Raw genomic sequence first — 22951 nt, forward strand, 5'->3', positions numbered from 1 at the left:
CTTACAGCAGCTGCTAAACAGATGCACAGGACCTCTGATTACTGTATACACCGACTGTGATTGTCAGAGATTAACTCTGTTCCGATCAGGATTTTACAACTCAGTGATGATTCTGCATTTTTAGTCTTTTATTAACCCTTTTCATCCCATGACATACATGTACATCATGGGAAGAAAGCGGATTGCGCAAAATGCCATATATGTACAGCATGTACATGGTGCAGGCAGAGAAGCTCATCCCCTGCCATCTACAGCAGGAGCCGGCTGTAATTGACTGCCAGGCCTTCTTCTGCAAAGGTGGAGATCAGAGATAACACTAATCCTCTCCATTAACCTACTACATGCCGCAATTAATGTTGATCGGGATCAGGAAAAGTCCCAGAAGATTGGAAAAGGGCAAATGTTGTTCCTATCTTCAAAAAAGGGAAAGAGGTGGACCCAGGAAACTACAGGCCTGTGAGCTTAACTATTATTAACCCCTTAATGCTACATACATCATGGCAGCGGGGTAATTAACACAACATGACGTAATCTTACATCAGGTGGTTATCGTGAGAGCAGAAGAGATCTGTGACTGATAGCCAGCCTCATATGGACTGTGCACAAGGAAAACGACCCCTGCTGTTCACCCTTTACATGACGCGATCTATGTAGTAATCGCGGAGGGCCGACGGGTTGCCATGGCAACAGCATGCCAGCAATAGGCGTCCTGCTTTGCCATTGCCGATGATCACTAATACAAGTGCTAAGGCATTGCAGAACAGAAGTTCTGCAATGCTTTATCATAGCGATCATAGCAGCTATGGCTCAGGTCCCCTACAAGGATATAAAAAAATGTAAAGAAAAGTTAATAAAAGTGTATATAAAAAAAAACACATATTTGGTATTTTAGTATCTCTCTCACTCCCCCCCCCCCCCCCCCCTCGCTGCCCTGCGCCGCCCCCGACTCCCATGGCCCTCCTGAATCTTCAGGGACGAGCCAGCAGGTACTCGAAAAAGGCAATGCTCTCTCGAGTATATCGCCTTACCGAGTGTGCTCGCTCATCTCTACTAATAACATCACCAAGGAAACTCACTGTTACATTGATTATGACATGTAAAGGGTTAACACTGGGGATCAAAGTTCTCTGTGAACCCCACCATTGCTGTGAGACCCCAGCTGCAAGTTAAAGGCAGCTCCTGCTGCAGATGGGGCACATGTACACCATTTCACACACACCCCTTCCCTCCCATGACGTACATGTACATCATGGTGTGGGAAGGGGTTAGTAGGTACCCAATGCTTGGGCATTTTTTAGGGTGCATGGCTCACTGCAATGGCAGGTAGATTGGAGAGGTAACTGGGTGAACTTTTAGGTTTTGAAGTTTGGATATGTTATAAACCTGCACAGAACTCTTCATGGACTTCCAGCTTGTAGTAGAGGATATACCATCCTGTAGTACTAGCATCATAGAAGGAAGAGGCTTTCAGGCTCAGCCTCACTGACATTTCAGTAACCCTCATAAGCGCATTCCTAAAGCAGGTGGCTCACATCTAAATTAACAGGTTAACTGTATTCATATTCACAATACCTTGAGATGAAACGTGGAGGAGCCGCTGGAGTGATGAAAGGTAACATAATTGCTGCTGCAACACAAAGAGAAGCAGATGAGTAAATGAGAGACTGTTAAAATGAGCTGCTAGTTTGACATCCACCTCATCATTACTACAAAGAGGGAGGAAATTGTGCAGAACAACATGGAATGGCAAGACCTCAGGCTCATATTGCATCTCCAAGTCCGTCCCGGTCTATTCATTTACTCTGCTTTGTAGAAAGGGAACTTAACCCTTTGCAATCCAATTTCGGATTCAGGGTTTCCTAGGGGGCCCTCTCTTTCTGTCATTTTACAATGGCGCCATCTGCTGGCTAGAGCCTGTACTGCAGTATGTGACATGCCGAAGAGGCCATCGACAACAAAGTGGCTAGTAATATACAGCAAGAATACCCTGCTGGACCTCTTCCGACATCCGAACTGTAAAGCCTTCAATCAGAATGTCTGAAGACGTCAGACAGTGGATTGGAAAGGGTTAAAGAGAATCTTTCTGTCTGCATCATAAAAAGGCCCCCTGAACTATTATAATACGTTGATGTAATTATCATCTCTGAAGTCACTTTCAATCACACACAGTAAGTCGGCAAATGGTCCATTACTCTGCATCGTAATAGTGTAGAATTGCATCCCGCCAACTCCTATTCTTACAGCGTACAGCAGACTCCAAACGGCCTCATTTACATAGAGAGCAGCAGCTGCTTGCATTGTTGTAGTTTTGCAATGTGCATGATGGCCTCGTGAGTAGGACCGGTGAAGCCAATATGGTGTTTGTTTTGCACGCCTCCATGTCAAGCATCTTTGTTAGTCTGTGATCACTGTGCCAACCCCATCGTAAAGGTCTTCTTGCTGCTGCTTCCCTCTGGAGGAACCTCTAACCATGAAGGGAGGGTCGTAAGCTGCTATAGCTGTGGCTTACCACCCCTGAGAACAACAGGATCCAAGATGCCTGATTCTTCTGCCTACCATCATTGGCCATCGGGGGAGAATCAGAGGCCCCTGAACACATTAGTTGGTTGGCTGTTCCCACAGAAATAAGCAGGTTTGGCCAATATTAATCTAATGAGCATGTCCACTTTAACTGTACGAAACGGATCTATTGTACTGCATTGTAATACCTGAAGGTGAAGACGTTGACTTCAATCCAGTTATTAATATATATTTACTTTTTGCTTTTCTTTTTATACAGGTTTGAGTAATAAGTGAGTCGTGAAGATATTTGCCTTGCCCTTGGATTTATTCACACACACAGTAATAAACCATTGATTCATCACCAGCACTTCTCCAATGTAATTAAAAGTTGTATCCGACAACAATGTGATCAATTCACATATATAAAAGCAGGATCTCTTCTCTATCTCTGAGCTGGTGGGTGTAGATTGTTTCTATGGTGTCTCCATACATTGCACACATAGGAGAGCAGGATCTCTTCTCTATCATTGAGCTGATGGGTGTTTACTGCTGCTATGATGTCTCCATACACTGTACACATAGGAGAGCAGGATTTCTTCTCTGTCTGTGAGCTGGTGGGTGTAGACTGCTGCTATGATGTATTCCATGCACTATACACATAGGAGAGCAGGATCTCTTCTCTATCTCTGAGCTGGTGGATGTAGTCTGCTGCTGTGATGTCTCCATACACTGTACACATAGGAGAACAGGATCTCTTCTCTATCATTGAGCTGATGGGTGTTTACTGCTGCTATAATGTCCTTCTGTAGCTCACACAGAGGAAAAACAGCATCATGGAGTACATTATAGAGCAGTACTGAGCAGAGTACTGCTCAGTACTCACCATTAGCTCTGGTAGCCTCTTCTGTGTGTGAGTCTCTTGTAATATCCCAGAGTTGGGGTTCTCACAGCTACCTCAAGTAGAGTATATATGTGTACTAGTGTTGAGTTATGTGTATTGGCCTTGAATGGTCACTAGAGGGTTAACGTCTGGTGCCCTATGCAGAAGTCATCATAACCTGCTCACACATCTGGGATTGGGTAGGGAGAATCCCCTTAGCTCAGAATTGGTTAGTGGGGAAAGTATAAAAGACAGGGCGTTGGTGGGGTTAGCAGGTGGAGTCTATCCAGTCTAGTCAAGGTCTGGAGGAGGAAGAGAGGAGAGGAGAGCAGAAGAAGAGATGGAGTAAATAGTAGGCAGGTCCAAGTCTAGACTTGTATACCAGCTATGGAGGAAGTCCTGGAGTGAAGTTGGAAGGGGGACAGAAAGGGACCCATATCAGAAAAGCCCTGCTGATAAATCAGGAGGAACCTGACACCCCAACTGTGAGTTAATTTGTCCCTGCACAACCAAGAGTCAGAGCATCCACAGGAGAGCCTGTACTGTTGCCTCCATTCCTCCATGAATAACCTCCTAGTACAGCAAGCACTTGGCTTAGTCTGGCAAGTAATTTCTTACTTCAGGAGAGAATTAAGGAAATGATGTGTGATATTTAATATGCTGGAGAAGTTGTTGGAGAATTTACTGCCTGTTAATTGAAAACTGTTAACCTTGTATTCAGTCCGCAAGTTCAAGTAAACTGTGTGCCTTCGGTTTTGCTATAGCTCTTCGGACTTATCTGTTTATTTCACCGTCACAACGGATTCAAAGGCACTAGCGTCACACCGAACTTATGCTAACTACCAATTGCTCTCGCCAAGAATCTCTTTGCAATCCCACTTGCTACACAAGCCACTATTTTTAGGCAGAGTAGGCACTACCATGACCTGGCCAGAGTTGGGGCACCCACTCAGGCTACTCCTGCCAACTCCTGCTCGCTGCACTCTCTCCTCCTCCTCTTCTCTCTTTAGACATATATTGGCAGCATGAGTCACCATCACTAGAGATGAGCGAGCACCAAAATGCTCGGGTGCTCGTTACTCGAGTCGAACTTTCCGCGATGCTCGAGGGTTCGTTTCGAGTAACTAACCCCATTGAAGTCAATGGGCGACCCGAGCATTTTTGTATATCGCCGATGCTCGCTAAGGTTTTCATTTGTGAAAATCTGGGAAATTCAAGAATGTGATGGGAACGACACAGAAACGGATAGGGCAGGCGAGGGGCTACTTGTTGGGCTGCATCTCAAGTTCCCAGGTCCCACTATTAAGCCACAATAGCGGCAAGAGTGCCCCCCCCTCCCAACAATTTTTACTTCTGAAAAACCCTCATTAGCAATGCATACCTTAGCTAAGCACCACACTACCTCCAACAAAGCACAATCACTGCCTGCATGACACTCCGCTGCCACTTCTCCTGGGTTACATGCTGTCCAACCCCCCCGCACGACCCAGTGTCCACAGCGCACACCAAAGTGTCCCTGCGCAGCCTTCAGCTGCCCTCATGCCACACGCTGGCCTCACAGCCACACCACCCTCATGTCTATTTATAAGTGCGTCTGCCATGAGGAGGAACCGCAGGCACACACTGCAGAGGGCTGGCAGGGCCAGGCAGCGACCCTCTTTAAAAGGGGCGGGGCGATAGCCCACAATGCTGTACAGAAGCAATGAGAGCTCCAATCCTGTGCCACCTCCGTCAGGAGCTGCAAACGTGGGCATAGCAATGGGGAATCCCTGTGCCACACACTATTCATTCTGTCAAGGTGTCGCATAGCTCAATCGACACTGCAAGGGGAAAGCCGTCTGCGCTCTGCCCTCCACTCAAGTCAGTCAGTGTCTTTGTGCCAGACAGGTCAAACACCGCAATGGGAGCTAAGTTTGCACCAACAGCATAGGTGGGTCCTAGGAAACCCAAGACATGAACCAAAAATTGATCTGACCGGCCAAACATGGCAGACTTGCACCGCGCCCACGACATAGGCCTCGGCCCACAGCTTCAGCAATCCTAGACAGGAAGCAGACATTCGCTGCACCAAGAACATAGGCCTCTGCACAGACCCTCAGCAATCGCGGGCCTACAGCGGACTCCTATGCTAGCGTAGCTGTGCATGTCTCATTAGCGCTGTATTGCTCCTGTAGTTTGTCCCAATGCAGTGCCCCGGATAGTAGAGCTAACGTCAGATTAAATACAGGTGGGCTTCGCCCCACACTGCATGCCCCAGTCAGACTGGGTTTTTTTATAAATAGTCACAGGCAGGTACAACTCCGCAATGAGAATTCCGTGTGCACCCACAGCATAGGTGGGTCCCAGGAAGCCACCGGCGGTACATAAATAAATCCCATTGCATTGTCCAGCACAGCTGAGGTAACGTCAGATTAAATGCAGGTGGGCTTCGACCCACACTGCATGCCCCAGTCAGACTGGGGTTTTTTATAAGTTAACACAGGCAGGTACAACTCCCTAATGTGAAGTCCGTGTGGACCGACAGCATGGGTGGCTCCCTGGAACCCACCGGCGGTACATAAACAAATCCCATTGCAGTGCCCAGCACAGCTGAGGTAGCGTGAGATGAAATGCAGGTGGGCTTCGGCCCACACTGCATGCCACAGTCTGACCGGGGTTTTTAATACATAGACACTGGCAGGTACAAATCACTAATGTGAAGTCCCTGTGGACCCACAGCATGGGTGGCTCCCTGGAACCCATCAGCGGTACATAAACAAATCCCATTGCAGTGCCCAGCACAGCTGAGGTAACGTCACATTAAATGCAGGTGGGCTTCGGCCAACACTGCATGCCCCAGTCAGACTGGGCTTCTTTATAAGTAGACACATGCAGTTACAACTCCGTGTGGACCGACAGCATACGTGGGTCCCAGGAAGCCACCGGCGGTACATAAATAATTCCCATTGCATTGCCCAGCACAGCTGAGGTAACGTGAGATGAAATGCAGGTGATCTTCGGCCCACACTGCATGCCCCAGTCTGACCGGGGTTTTTAATACATAGACACTGGCAGGTACAAATCCCTAACGTGAAGTCCCTGTGGACCCACAGCATGGGTGGCTCCCTGGAACCCATCGGTGGTACATAAATGTATCCCATTGCAGTGCCCTGCTCAGCAGAGCTAACGTCACATACAATACAGGTGTGCTTCGGCCCACAGTGCATGCCCCAGTCAGACTGGTAATATGTACCTTAACAGTAACCGCGTTGGTGGGAAATGGCCTCGCCACCATCATGTCTTTGGGAAGCCTCCGTTTCCACACCCCAGTGACGTAGCATTAGGAGCGGTATAGGTAGAGCCCAGAATTAGTAACATTTCAGCGGTAGCATTAAGGACAGGCCCGAGTAACATATCACTAGCAGTTTAGGGGGAGCACAGTGCACAGCACCTAGGTGCGTATGACTGAGCTGCTGCAATTCACAGCGCAGAACCAGTGAAGTGGGCAAAGCCCAGTGGTAGGCCTTAAGTATTTTGCCTCAATTTTTTAAAATGGTGAGGTGAAAAACCAGAGACACCGCATGCAGCGGATATAATGTGTACTGTGGCGGGATGACGACAATGATGTTACGGAACGCACTGCGGAGCCAGAAAACAATTATGCGCAAGCCTGCTATAACGCTTAGCTGGGTATTATTTAGCGACTACTACCCCCAGCAGACACGCAGTAAACTGAAGACGGTCACAGGCAGCCCAAATATAGTATTTTTTTCCAATTTTTTTGAAAAAGCCCACTGCCTATATAGTCAGTATACCTCTTTCCCTGTACCACTGTCCCTGCCTCATCAGTACTGCCCCTATACTATGTACAAGGACTGCAGACTGAGGACGCTATGGTCTGCACGCCCGATATACAAAAAAAAAAATGTGCAACACTGCTAAAAGCAGCCTCAACACTACTGCACACGGATAGATGTGGCCCTAAGAAGGACCGTTGGGGTTCTTGAAGCCTAATATTACACCTAACACTCTCCCTATAGCAGCAAGACAGCACTTTCCCTGATCTCTGTCAGAATGCATCTGAGCCGAGCCGCGGGAGGGGCCGATTTAAATACTCGGGTGTCATCTGATCTCCCCAGCCACTCACTGCAGGGGGGTGGGATAGGGCTGGAATGTCACAGGAGGAAGTTGTAATGCCTTCCATGTCTTTCTATTGGCCAGAAAAGCGCGCACATTTCTCAGGGAAGGAAATGTAATGGAGTCGAGCACCGCGTGGTACTCGCCTCTAGTAACGAGCATCTCGAACACCCTAATACTCGAACGAGCATCAAGCTTGGACGAGCATCAAGCTCGGACGAGTACGCTCGCTCCTCTCTAATCATCACCCTTCTTCACTTCCTGTGCTCCATCTTGTTAGCACTATTACTACAGACAGACTTCACTTGACAACAGGCAGTGGGTTGCAAATTGGAAGAAAGGGAGCCCCCTAGTGTCCAGCACTTTAGATGTTTTTTTCAACATAAAAAACTAATTTTAGAAAAATAAAGTAATTTGCACTTCTGCTACTTATCACATAAATGCAAGTTTTTGAAAAAGTGACCATTTAACATTACAGAGATGATATTCTAGAAAATTCCAAGTTTTTGGAAGATCCTTTCCTTTTTCACAATGACAACGGCCCTGTACGCATAGCAAGGTCTAGAAAATAGTTTGCTAAATTGGTTGTTGAAGAACTTTTATAGATTGGTCAAAGATGTTTCACATTGATGCAGTCAAGTATTCACAGTGAATTCACATGCTGCAAATTTGTTGCAGACCATCAGTTCCGTATATCTGAAGGGGGTATAGGTCTGCACCATGTGCATGAATCTTTGCAATGGCAGGGATGGGTCAATCACAAAAAATGTTTCCAACATATCTGCATCATGTGAAAATGCATTGCAAGATTGGAGGATGTTACAATAATCCCATATCTTTGTCTATGGCTTTGGAATGATATATTACACAACCCCCTGTGGATGGAAACATCGGAACGTATCCTATGAAAAGTTATATAACCTCTGAGCAGAAAGCTAAATTAGTTTTTATTTCCATATGTTAACATTTACTGGGGCTCCTTTGGCCCTAATATTATCGGATACTCTCTGTGGCATACTTTCTACTAGTGCCTGATGCTCTGCAGCTGGTGTTTTCCTCCATTCACCCTGCAAATGTCCGTTGAGTTCTCTTAAAGAAGATGTACAGTGTTCATGCGTCCTGACTCGACGTGCATTACACTGTGTGATGGATGGCTTGTGTACAGGGACACGAGGCTACATTCACATGGCGAGTGCCATATCGAGACGAGAAAATCGGTCTGATATCACGCTTGCCAATGTGTGCTGTTCACAGTGATTTACAAACTCCCCACATCACTTCTGTGATTCCCAGAGGATCACAAGTGTTGCTCATTAATTTCAATGGGAAACATCACATCGCACTCACATGCGCATTGAACGCCATGCAATGTCTTTTAAAGTGCCATTAAAAACAATGAGCTAGAGAGAGCGCAGAAAGAAAGAACTTGCTGCGATTTTTAGCCTCACAGCATTGCTGCAGGGGCCAAAATCGCTCATGTGAATAAGTCCATTCAAAAGAATAGAGTTCATATTGGTGCGAGTTTTGTGCGTCTCGCCCGTGCGGATGTAGCCCAACTGGTATATCCAATAGTATGCAGGACGCATCACAAACCATGGCTGACACCTCCACGGGTCTGCAAGGATCTGCATCTTATGTAGCATGACTTGGGACAAGTTGTATACTAATAAGATCCATTATTCTGATATGGGGGTCCAAATACTTCAGTTAGCTTAGTGTACATTTATCATGTAGCATTACCTTTTGCGGATGGATGTAGCTCAGAGACTTCTCATATTTGTGCTGTTCGGTAACTACAAAATGCTGTTTTTTTCCATCATGTAATTAATTGCAATCTACAGAACTTCACAAAACAAATCGCCGTGCAGAAATTCTGATATCCGAAGGGTTTTTTGCTGTTGAATCAGCCAAACCTTTAATTACAAAGCACTTTGAAGTGCGTCCCGGCTGCATTTTTCCAGGTCACAGTATTGGGTCATGTTACTTTCCGACTGCTCCATCTCTGGCATTGTCCGGACACGTCTTACGGGGACCTTCAATGGGCTCTAGAACATTTCTTGCTGCGATCTGATGGTTAGCAGGAACTCCGTAATTACAGAACAATGTATTCATTAAATGCAACTGTTTCTTTTTCATAGTTTTCCGTGATTTTTCTCTGTTCTACATCCTTCAAACACCAATGGAAACATTACATTTCTCCTCTACGGCCACATGAAAACACATTTATTGCTATATGTACGTCATCCTAATTCCAGACAACTCGAACGATGCAAAGGTGACTAAAGGAAATGCAAAAAAGGGAAAAGATATAATATTGAAGTCACTTTGATATAGAGCAAGACCCTTCATGTAAAATGACACAGATGGTAACTCCTGCAGGAACACGGCCTTAGGGCTTCTTCACATCGGTGTGATTGTGTCCCGTTATGCAGCCTGATAATCACAGCCGCATAATGGGCCGAAACAAAACAACTGATTTCAAGGGTTTCGTTTTCACTAGCAGGATGCTCGCCCATTAATAGGATTTGCCCTAACTTTCTTGCACGTAGTTAATACTACTGTGGTTGTCTTCAGCAATGAATCCAGATTTAATTTGACAGTCGGTCCCCCCTAGTAGTGGAACGAGGGACAATGACAGCTCAGCAATATGTTCAGGACATCCTGCAGCCACATGTGTTCCTCTCATGGTGGCTTCCAAGAGGCAAGAGATAATGCTCGGCCGCACACAAGGGGGTCCCAGATATGTCTCCACAATATTATCACACTTCCATGGCTTCCCAATCACCAGATTTATCTCCAATCGAACATGTATGGGACCATCTAAGATGCCAACTTCCACAGTCTATGATTTAAATAATCTAGAGGCTCGGTTTCAGCAAATGTGGAGCAATATGCTGGAGGACGCCATATGCCTCCATGCCTGCCTGTATCACATCTTGTATCCAAGCTAGAGACAGTACAACAGGGCACTAGAGCGTTTATGCCCACTCGTATCACATATTAGAATACCAGAATGGTAGAGTTGGAAGGGACCTCTGGGGTCATTGGGTCCGACCCCCTGCTCAGTACAGGATTTGTAAATCATCCCAGACAGATATTTGTCCAGTCTTTGTTTGAACACTTGCATTGAAGGAAAACTCACCACCTTCCATGGCAACCTGTTCCACTCATTCATCCCCCTCACTGTCTAATATCTAATCTGTGTCTTCTCCATTTCAGTTTCATCCCATTGCTTCTAGTCTTTCCTTGTACAGATGAGAATAGGGCTGATCCCTCTGCACTGTGACAGTCCTTCAGATATTTGTAGACAGCTATTAAGTCTCCTCTCAGCCTTCTCTTCTGCTAAACATTCCCAGATCCTTTAACCGTTCCTCATAGGACATGATTTGCAGACCGCTCACCATCTTGGTAACTCTTCTCTGAACTTGCTTCAGTTTGTCTGTCTTTTTTTAAAGTGGGGTGCCCAGAACTGGACCCAGTATTCCAGATGAAGTCTGACTAAGGGTGGACACCCACTGGTGTTTTTATTTCTTGTGCTGCAAGAGCAGGTGAAAACACTCGCCTCGCAGTGCAAAAAAAACGCTGAGATATCGCAAATGCTTTCAATGGGGCTGGCAGCAGCAGCAGTAGTGCCAGCCCCATTGAAAGCATAGGGAATATATCGCCGACTTGTGCCACAGCTGTGACAGGAGCTTCCTTCATCCCTGCGGGAACCGTGGGGATGAAGAAAGCCTCTGCCACAGCTGTCACAGCTGTGGCAGAAGTCCAGGATGCTATCCCATTGCTTTCAATGGGGTTGGTGCTGCTGCCTGCCCCATTGAAAGCAATGATTTTTAGGCAACACCCACAGCATGATTTTCAGGGAAGGGCTTGAAATATCCTTAGTCTGTGAAAAAAGCAAAAAAAATCTTCACTCACCTCTCCGCCGCTCAGGCGCGTCTTCCGGCTGGCTCCCCTGCACTGCTGTCCAGCACTTTCAGCAGGCGGGGATTTAAAAATTCCTGCCTCCTGAAAGGGATGGGCTGATTGGCTGAGTGTTCAGCCAATTACAGGCAGTGCTTAGCTATTCATCAATGAATTTAAATCCCCGCCTTCTGAAAGTGCTGGACAGCAGTGCAGGGGAGCCAGTTGGAGGACGCACCTGAGCGGCGGAGAGGTGAGTAAAGATTTTTTTTTTTGCTTTTTTTCACACACTAGGAATGATTTTCAGGGAAGGGCTTATATTTCCCAAAAATCATGCTGCGGGGGTTGCCTAAAAACCACTGCTTTCAATGGGGCCGGCAATGAAATAGCATCCTGGACTTCTGCCACAGCTGTCAAAGTAATCTAGTAGATTTGAGACCTTTTAATGGCTAACAAAAATACATGATGTTACAGCAAGCTTTCCAACCTCTCAGGGTTCTTCATCAGGCATAATGAAATAGATCTGAAGAGGCATGCATATTTATACACACATATTTATGACAAGGCACAGACATGGATGTGATTAATTTACACTTTAAAATGATACATCCCAAAGCAGGATGAGCAAATAAATACTTAAAAACTGATAAAGGTATGAAGGTTTTATGGTCCCTGAATTAGTGTTAGGGGGTCACCAGGCCAGATAGTTATCTCTGCTATAGATTTCTCATACTTCCCACTCACACATTAATAATTCTTGAAGAATTTAGGCCTCTGTTGAAAGTGTCAAGAGTTCTTATAAATATGTACTCTCAAATTCTTCTATGGTTTTGTGATTTGAAATTGCCTTTTAATATGGTGACTTTCATGTGTTCTATGTCGTGTCCATGACTAGAAAAGTGCTCAGCAGCAGGTAATTCTGTCTGTCCCTCTCTAGTTGTGTGGCGATGAGATCTCATCCTCGCGTTCAGTTTTTGTCCTGTTTCCCTAACATAAAGTTACCCCAACAGGACATTTACTGCAGCAGATCAGGCACACATCAGACGTGGAACATGTGAATGTCCAGGGATCTTATAGTACTGCTGTGTGTTGGGGATCCGTATCCTGTTCGCGGACCGTATATGTGAGCAGGTCTTGCAGCTCTTTACGTTGCAGAGATAAGTTCCTTCTTGTGTGTCCGAGGGCAATACACTCCTGATTATAAAGCTCCGCAAATTAGGAGGTTGCCTGTAACACAGAAGGGGAGGGTCAGGGAATATGGTGGTCTGATGGTCATCCTTGTGTAGGTATGATGGAGTTTCTTTGCAGTTTTCCTTAGTACCTCTTGTTGTGGATTGTAGGTCACTACTAGAGGCACACGACCGTTTCCTTTCCTCTCTGTGTATTGAAGTAGTTGACTTCTGGGCATTCTGGAGGCTCTGGTGATTTGGTCATCAGTTGAAGTGGAATGGTGGCCCTGGATTGAAAATGTCCTTTTAAGATGGTATAGCTGTTCCTCTCTGCCTGTTGGGATGGAGCAGATCCGGTTGTATCTGATGGCCTGGCAGTAGACAATGGACTTTTTGAGGTCTTTTGGATGGAAACTATCCCATCTTAGGTATGTGGGCCTCTCTTACATGCTTGGCTTTTTTCCTGGGGCCACAACTTGGCCAACCATTCAATAGAATTCAGCCTTCAAAGCTGAGTGGAGCCAACAGGCATTTGCTTCTCCCTTCTAGTAATCGTGGAGTCATACCAAGCAGACCCCAGCCAATCAGACATTCTATAGATATGCCACCAGTATATGTCGAAAAACTCTTTTGAGTCGAATATATAATTCTATAACCTCTGTTGATCGAACCGAATTTAATATTATTTGGACAATGTATGTCACTCTTACTGTTAGGGCCTGTGCACCTCTCATTTTTAATCTGTCCAGGGCTACCAATGGACTTCTCATCAGAATCCCCCAAAATGGAGTCTCTGGATGGAACTTACATGGAACCAGGACCTCCATTAATGAAATCTGCTGAAACAGAGGTCAATAAGTCTCAGTTTTGGCAGATTTCCATTGATTCCAGGTATTTTGAGTCAGAGCAACCAAATAATCAACCATGCACCACAATGACCCAGCAATGCAGCCTTCAGAGAAAACCAAGGGGAGCAAACAGGAGTTGAAGACACGCTGTTTCTCCCTTCTAGCAATCATGGAGTCATACCAATCAGACCCCACCCAGCCAATCAGACATTGATGATATACACTATCTTACCAAAAGTATTTGGACACTCCTATCAGTAGAATGGATCATGTCATGTGTCCTAAACCATGCTACATAAGATGCAGACCCTTGGAGGTGTCACCTATAGACTGTGATGGTAACTGCATGCTACTGGATATACAGGTTATGCCACTGCACACAAGTCATCCTTCACGAAGTCCAATGCATCGGCCCATCTACAATGGTGCAAGGAGTGTTGTCATTGGACAGTTTAGCAATGGAAAAATGTTCTATGGAGTGATGAATCACAGTACTCCATCTACACATTAGATGAATGTACCTGGGTGTGGAGGATGATAAGAACGCTTTCTAGCGTGTTGTGCCAACAGTTAAGAATGGCGGCGGTTCTGTTAAGGTCTGAGGGTATTTTACGTGGCATGGTCTCACTCTGTTGGTTGTAGTGACAAGAACCATGAACAGGGAGATATACCCTGACATTCTAGACAATAATATAATGTGCTGCTGACAATGTGGCAATACTCTGGGAATGGTCGGCCATACTTCCAAGAAGACAACGCGGCTTATCAAACATCCAATGCAATTTTACATTGGGTTGCAGATATGGATGTTCCACGATTGGACTGTCTGCACAGTCCTGATCCCTACTGAACATCTGTGGGACAAACTGGAACATCCAGTCAGGAAATATGAACAGCGGCCACCTTCTTTGAGAGAACTTGCTAGACATTTGCAGGATGAATGGAAGGATATACCATCTGAAGTGTATTAGACGTTAGCAGAAAATATGACATGGAGGGTATCTGATGTCATTAGGGCCAAAGGAGCCCCACTAAGTATTAACGTATGGAAATAAATACTACTTGTGATTCTTACTCAGGGGTCCAATTACTTTTGGTAGGATAGTGCATCCTACCAATATGCCACTTATATTTGTCGCAAAACTTCTTTAAGTCCCAAATAGGTTTCTATGACTGTTGATCCACTTCATGTGATAATCCAGCATCCATCAAGTTCTATTCATCTCAGATTTCAGGAATTTTACATGTCGGATTATTTTCCAGCCTTCCTCCTGCCGCTCTTCTGACTGCTTAGTGTTGCAGAACCGTTGCACCATCTCGTGGCCTACAGAGAAGATGGATGTGGTAACGATTCTCCTTCGTAACCGTCATCAAAGACACAAGCAGCCTAGGTAATATGTAACGGCTCTTATCATTCTGCTCCAGAGTGAACCTTATCTCCGCTCACTATTCAGAGCCATCCTACAACCGGCTTCCTTCGTCAGCTTTTTATCTCCTCCAAAGAGCAATCATGTAAATGAGGTCGGGAAGCCACCGAGAATGTAAATAAGATGCAGAGTGTGCTGGATCCAGAGCCTGATCTCATATATTCCTGTTCTGCCCTCCGCCTCGTCTTCTCTTGCAGTGTTCGTGGGCAAAATCTGTGCCTGTCTATTTGTATTACTACGTCTGAGGTTCATCATGCAAGTCGTGATAGGCCAAAATCACGTGTGACTTTTGTCTCCTCTGAGCTGCATTGTACGCGTCGCAGCCTGAAGACATGACAAGAAGATTAACAGCTGAGCTGAGACGGAGAGTCTAATATAAAGTCACAGTGTGTATACGGTATATATAGAGTAGCGTTCATAGAAGGTCATGGAGAGCCGGGAAAGCTCTAAGCAGCACGGATCGCAACATGCCGTAGCTGATCTGTTTGGCTTTGTGGGTTTAGTTCTGATATCAGCAATAGTACGTGATGAAGAGAGGCAAGGGATGATTGCAACGCAGTCTACTTACCCACTGACTGGAGGTTATCCTTTCTCAAGCCTTGACAGATACACCATGTTGGCAGAAGTATTGGGATGGACATAGAAGGTGATAATATTGGATTTTGTTCACATTTTTCCATATGGTGTTGGACCGCCTTTGGTCTCGATGATTGCAGTAACCCTCCTAGGCTGCATTCTACCAAATTCCAATAGATGTGTGGAGGGACTTTCCTCCATTTCTCAAGGAGAGCGTCAGAAAGTGATGTGGGGGATGATGGGTGTGTTGGGCGCACGGATACGGCATTGTAGTTGCTTATAGGGGTGAATGTCACTATAACTAATGATCCTCGTCCTTTCTAGCAGAAACACCCCCCACCATAACAGAACCTCCTCCAAACTTCCCTACCGAGACGATGCCGTCACGTAGAAACCACTCTCCAGGCAACCACCACACCCTAGTGCGGATATCTGACCGGAAGATGGTGTCCTGTGATTCATCTGTCCACAGCACTTGCTTCCACTCACTTACAGTCCGTTGCTTCAAGCACTATCGCAGGCACCACTGAGCATTCACTGCTAGGATGTTGTGTGCAGCCGCTCATCCATGGTAACCTTTTACATGCCGCTCACTACGGAGGGTTCTGGTACTAATGGATGTTCCAATGTCCTGTGAGACCCCCTAAAGCGAGGGAAGGAGATGTCTTCATAGCTCATACAAGGCTTCATTGTCCATGTTCTGCCAGTTTACGAGGTCTCCCTGAACGTGGCGGCACCGCACACACCAGATGGTTTCCATCGCCCAATAACATGGCCAACAGTGGACTCTAAAGGCCCCAAAGCTGAAAAGTCCCGTACTGATTGGTAGGTGACATCCCCCCACCAGACCCCGTTTTCCGCTCTACACCTGGTGACATCCCACCACCAGACTGGTGTTCTCCCCCCACCATACCCCATTGTCAGCTCTACACCTGGTGACATCCCCCCACCAGACTCCATTGTGTGCTCTACACCTTGTGACATCCCCCCCCCCCCAACAGACCCCGTTTTCCACTCTACACCTGGTGACATCCCACCACCAGACTGTACTGGGATATGCTAAAACGATACTCTCCTTTATACCTAACTAGCTGATATACCCTGCTTCGCCCGAGTTAATTTGGTACTGGTGTTTATCTGGTGTTCACACGGAAAATCTTATGAAGTCGTGGTTACTTTAGAGATACCGAGAAAAAAATATGTTCCCCATTTTGCATGGTTCTTTGCGTTACCCAGGAAACACCACGGGGAGGTAACCATGCAACGTTTCCTTTATATAAAATGACATCGGGAAGTGAGAGAATTAGATTACATACGTAAAATTTGGACGCTAATTCTTTTGCGCTTAGAATTGAATAATCAAGTTGGGACCGAATAACTTTTCCTATTTATTACATAATCAATGCTCGTGCCAAATTTCATGTTTCTACGACATCGGGAAGTGAGAGAATTAGATTCCGTACATAAAATTTGGACGCTAGTTCTTTTGCACTAGAATTGAATAATCGAGTTGGGACCCAATTACTTTTCCTATTTTGGACATAATCAATGCTTGTGCCAAATTTCATGTTTCTACGACATCGGGAAGCTGGAGAATTAGTGGCGAGTCAGTCAGTGAGTCAGTGAGTGAGTCAGTGAGGGCTTTCGTCTTTATATATATATAGATGCTCATTAGAGATGAGCGAGCACCAAAATGCTCGGGTGCTCGTTACTCGGGACAAAATTTTCGCGATGTTCAAGGGTTCGTTTCGAGTAACGAACCCCATTGAAGTCAATGGCGACCAGAGCATTTTTGTATATCGCCGATGCTCGCTAAGGTTTCCATTTGTGAAAATCTGGGCAATTCAAGAAAGTGATGGGAACAACACAACAACAGATAGGGCAGGCGAGGGGCTACATGTTGGGCTGCATCTCAAGTTCCCAGGTCCCACTATTAAGCCACAATAGCGGCAAGAGTGCCCCCCCCCCTCCCAACAATTTTTACTTCTGAAAAGCCCTCATTAGCAATGCATACCTTAGCTAAGCACCACACTACCTCCAACAAAGCACAATCACTGCCTGCATGACACTCCGCTGCCACTTCTCCTGGGTTACATGCTGCCCAACCCCCCCCCCACACACACACACACACACACACGACCCAGTGTCCACAGCGCACACCAAATTGTCCCTGCGCAGCCTTCAGCTGCCCTCATGCCACGCCACACTCATGTCTATTTATAAGTGTGTCTACCATGAGGAGGAACCGCAGGCACACACTGCAGAGGGTTGGCACGGCTAGGCAGCGACCCTCTTTAAAAGGGGCGGGGCGATAGCCCACAATGCTGTACAGAAGCAAGGAGAAATATAATCCTGTGCCACCGCCATCAGGAGCTGCACACGTTGGCATAGCAATGGGGAACCTATGTGCCACACACTATTCATTCTGTCAAGGTGTCTGCATGCCCCAGTCAGACCGCGTTTTTTTATAAATAGTCACAGGCAGGTACAACTGGGAATCCCCAACTCCGCAATGGGAATTCCGTGTGCACCCACAGCATGGGTGGCTCCCTGAAACCCACCGGCTGTACATAAATGTATCCCATTGCAGTGCCCTGGACAGCAGAGCTAACGTCAGATTAAATGCAGGTGGGCTTCGGCCCACACTGCATGCCCCAACCTGACCGGGCTTTTTAAAGGGGTTGTCCAGCGCCGAAATGGGTTTGTTTTTTTTTCAACAGCCCCCCCGTTCGGCGCGAGACAAACCCGATGCAGGGATCTAAAAAAAAATCCGCACAGCGCTTACCTGAATCCCCGCGCTCCGGTGACTTCTTACTTACCTGCTGAAGATGGCCGCCGGCATCATCTCCCTCGGTGGACCGCAGGGCTTCTGTGCGGTCCATTGCCGATTCCAGCCTCCTGATTGGCTGGAATCGGCACGTGACGGGGCGGAGCTACACGGAGCCGCTCTCCAGCACGAGCGGCCCCATTGAGAAAAGAAGACGACTGGACTGCGCAAGCGCGTCTAATCCGGCGATTAGACGCTGAAAATTAGTCGGCTCCATGGAGACGAGGACGCCAGCAACGGAGCAGGTAAGTGAATAACTTCTGTATGGCTCATAATTAATGCACAATGTACATTACAAAGTGCATTAATATGGCCATACAGAAGTGTATACCCCACTTGCTTTCGCGGGACAACCCCTTTAATTCATAGACACAGGCAGGTACAACTCCCTATTGTGAAGTCCCTGTGGACCGACAGCATGGGTGGGTGCCAGGAAGCCACCAGCTGTACATAAATATATCCCATAGCATTGCCCATCACAGCTGAGGTAATGTCATGTTTAATGCAGGTGGGCTTCGGCCAACACTGCATGCCCCAGTCAGACTGGGGTTCTTTACAAGTGGACACATGTAGTTACAACTCCGTGTGGACCGACAGCATGGGTGGCTCCCTGGAACCCACCGGCGATACACAAAAATATCCCATTGCAGTGCCCATCACAGCTGATGTAACGTCAGCTGTAATGCAGGTGGGCAAAAAATTAATTGGATTACACTGTAGGCGAGGGCCCCAAAAAATTGGTGTACCAACAGTACTAATGTACGTCAGAAAAATTGCCCATGGCCAGCCAAGAGGGCAGGTGAAACCCATTAATCGCTTTGGTTAATGTGGCTTAAGTGGTAACTAGGCCTGGAGGCAGCCCAGTGTAACGAAAAATTGGTTCAAGTGAAAGTTTCAACGCTTTAATGAGCATTGAAACGTATAAACGTATAAATGTATAAAAATTGTTTAGGAAAATAATATGAGTGAGCCTTGTGGCCCTAAGAAAAATTGCCCGTTCAGCGTGATTACGTGAGGTTTCAGGAGGAGGAGCAGGAGGAGGAGGAGGAGGAATATTAGACACAGATTGATGAAGCAGAAATGTCCCCGTTTTGGATGGTGATAGAGAACGATGCTTCCATCCGCGGGTGCAGCCTACGTATTGTTTAGGTATCACTGCTGTCCGCTGGTGGAGAAGAGAAGTCTGGCGAAATCCAGGCTTTGTTCATCTTGATGAGTGTTAGCCTGTCGGCACTGTCGGTTGACAGGTGGGTACGCTTATCCGTGATGATTCCCCCAGCCGCACTAAACACCCTCTCTGACAAGACGCTAGCCGCAGGACAAGCAAGCACCTCCAGGGCATACAGTGCGAGTTCAGGCCACGTGTCCTGCTCTGACACCCAGTAGTTGTAGGGGGCAGAGGCGTCACGGAGGACGGTCGTGCGATCGGCTACGTACTCCCTCACCATCCTTTTACAGTGCTCCCGCCAACTCAGCCTTGACTGGGGAGCAGTGACACAGTCTTGCTGGGGAGCCATAAAGCTGTCAAAGGCCTTAGAGAGTATTCCTCTGCCTGCGCTGTACATGCTGCCTGATCTCTGCGCCTCCCCTGCTACCTGGCCCTCGGAACTGCGCCTTCGGCCACTAGCGCTGTCGGATGGGAAGTTTACCATCAGCTTGTCCGCCAGGGTCCTGTGGTATAGCATCACTCTCGAACCCCTTTCCTCTTCGGGAATGAGAGTGGAAAGGTTCTCCTTATACCGTGGGTCGAGCAGTGTGTACACCCAGTAATCCGTAGTGGCCAGAATGCGTGTAACGCAAGGGTCACGAGAAAGGCATCCTAACATGAAGTCAGCCATGTGTGCCAGGGTACCTGTACGCAACACATGGCTGTCCTCACTAGGAAGATCACTTTCAGGATCCTCCTCCTCCTCCTCCTCCTCCTCAGGCCATACACGCTGAACAGATGAGAGGCAAGCAGCATGGGTACCGTCAGCAGTGGGCCAAGCTGTCTCTTCCCCCTCCTCCTCCTCCTCATCCTCCTCATGCTCCTCCTCCTCCTCCTCAACGTGCTGAGATATAGACATGAGGGTACTCTGACTATCCAGCGACATACTGTCTTCCCCCGCCTCCGTTTCCGAGTGCAAAGCGTCTGCCTTTATGCTTTGCAGGGAACTTCTGAAGAGGCATAGGAGAGGAATGGTGACACTAATGATTGCAGCATCACCGCTCACCACCTGGGTAGACTCCTCCAAGTTTCCAAGGACCTGGCAGATGTCTGCCAACCAGGCCCACGCTTCTGTAAAGAATTGAGGAGGCTGACTCCCACTGCGCCGCCCATGTTGGAGTTGGTATTCCACTATAGCTCTACGCTGCTCATAGAGCCTGGCCAACATGTGGAGCGTAGAGTTCCACCGTGTGGGCACGTCGCACAGCAGTCGGTGCACTGGCAGATTAAACCGATGTTGCAGGGTCCGCAGGGTGACAGCGTCCGTCTTGGAGTTGCGGAAATGTGCGCTGACCTGGCGTACCTTTCCGAGCAGGTATGACAAGTGTGGGTAGCTTTTCAGAAAGCGCTGAACCACCAAATTAAAGACATGGGCCAGGCATGGCACGTGCGTGAGGCTGCCGAGCTGCAAAGCCGCCACCAGGTTACGGCCGTTGTCACACACGGCCATGCCCGGTTGGAGGCTCAGCGGCGCAAGCCAGCGGTCGGTCTGCTCTGTCAGACCCTGCAGCAGTTCGTGGGCCGTGTGCCTCTTCTCTCCTAAGCTGAGTAAGCCCACCGCTGTGCTGCCACGCCACGCCGCGCGACACCGACTGCTGGCGACGTGCTGCTGACACATCTTGATTGCGAGATAGAGGTTGCGGAGGAGGAGGAGGAGGGTGGTTTAGTGGAGGAAGCATACACCGCCGCAGATACCACCACCGAGCTGGGGCCCGCAATTCTGGGGGTGGGTAGGACGTGAGCGGTTCCAGGCTCTGACTCTGTCCCAGCCTCCACTAAATTCACCCAATGTGCCGTCAGGGAGATATAGTGGCCCTGCCCGCCTGTGCTTGTCCACGTGTCTGTTGTTAAGTGGACCGTGTCAGTAACCGCGTTGGTGAGGGCGCGTACAATGTTGCGGGAGACGTGGTCATGCAGGGCTGGGACGGCACATCGGGAAAAGTAGTGGCAACTGGGAACTGAGTAGCGTGGGGCCGCCGCCGCCATCATGCTTTTGAAAGCCTCCATTTCCACAAGCCTATACGGCAGCATCTCCAGGCTGATCAATTTGGCAATGTGCACGTTTAACGCTTGAGCGTGTGGGTGCGTGGCGGCGTACTTGCGCTCGCGCTCAAACTGTGGCGCTAGCGACGTCTGGACGCTGCGATGAGAGACATTGCTGGATGGGGCCGAGGACAGCGGAGGTGAGGGTGTGGGTGCAGGCCAGGAGACGGTACTGCCTGTGTCCTCAGAAGGGGGTTGGATCTCAGTGGCAGGTTGGGGCACAGGGGGAGAGGCAGTGGTGCAAACCGGAGGCGGTGAACGGCCTTCGTCCCACCTTGTGGGGTGCTTGGCCATCATATGCCTGCGCATGCAGGTGGTGGTGGCTCCCTAGCTGATCTTGGCGCGACAAAGGTTGCACACCACTGTTCGTCGGTCGTCAGGCGTCTCTGTGAAAAACTGCCACACCGTAGAGCACCTGGCATGGCGCGAGGGGGCGCTTTGGGAACCAGTTGGTGGATTATTCGGTCTGGCCCTGCCTCTACCCCTGGCCACCGCACTGGCTCGGCCTGTGCCCACACCCTGACTTGGGCCTCCGCGTCCTCGCCCGCGTCCACGTCCTCTAGGCCTACCTCTACCCCTCAGCATGGTGTATTGCCAGTAGTGCAGAAACAGAACGCTGTAATTAAATGTGCCGCTTATTGGCCTGTGGTTGGAGGCTGACTTCGCTTACGGAACGCACAGCAGAGACAGGAAATAATTTTGCGCAAGCCTGCTGTAACACTTAGCTGGCTGCGTATGAATTAGGACAACTACCCCCAGCAGAGACCCAGTACACTGAGGACGGTCACAGGCAGCCCAAATAGATTTTTTTTCCCAAATGTTTTTGGAAAGGCCCACTGCCTATATTCAATAATATATGTCTTCTGTCCCTGCCTCACCGCTACTGGCCCTGGAGTATGTATAATTACTGCAGGGCGCAATGCTCTGCACGGCCGATATACAAAAAAAAAAAAATGTGCAACACTGCAAAAAGCAGCCTCCACAGTACTGCACACGGTTAGATGTGGCCCTAAGAAGGACCGTTGGGGTTCTTGAAGCCTAAAATAACTCCTAACGCTCTCCCTATAGCAGTTCCGGCACCAGCAGCACTGTCCCTGAACTATGTCAGAATGCATCTGTGGCGAGCCGCGGGAGGGGCCGATTTTTATACTCGGGTGACACCTGATCTCGCCAGCCACTCACAGCAGGGGGGTGGTATAGGGCATGAACGTCGCAGGGGGACGTTGTAATGCCTTCCCTGTCTTTCAATTGGCCAGAAAAGCACGCTAACGTCTCAGGGAAGGAAGTGAAAGTAACCAGAACACCGCGTGGTACTCGTTACGAGTAACGAGCATCCCGAACACCCTAATACTCGAACGAGTATGAAGCTCGGACGAGTATGCTCGCTCATCTCTAATGCTCACACATCACCTGACAGTACAGGATTGGTGGGGGTGGGCATACTTTTTCAACA

The sequence above is a fragment of the Eleutherodactylus coqui genome, chromosome 12 (assembly GCF_035609145.1).
Source record: "Eleutherodactylus coqui strain aEleCoq1 chromosome 12, aEleCoq1.hap1, whole genome shotgun sequence".
Classification (NCBI taxonomy): Eukaryota; Metazoa; Chordata; class Amphibia; order Anura; family Eleutherodactylidae; genus Eleutherodactylus; species Eleutherodactylus coqui.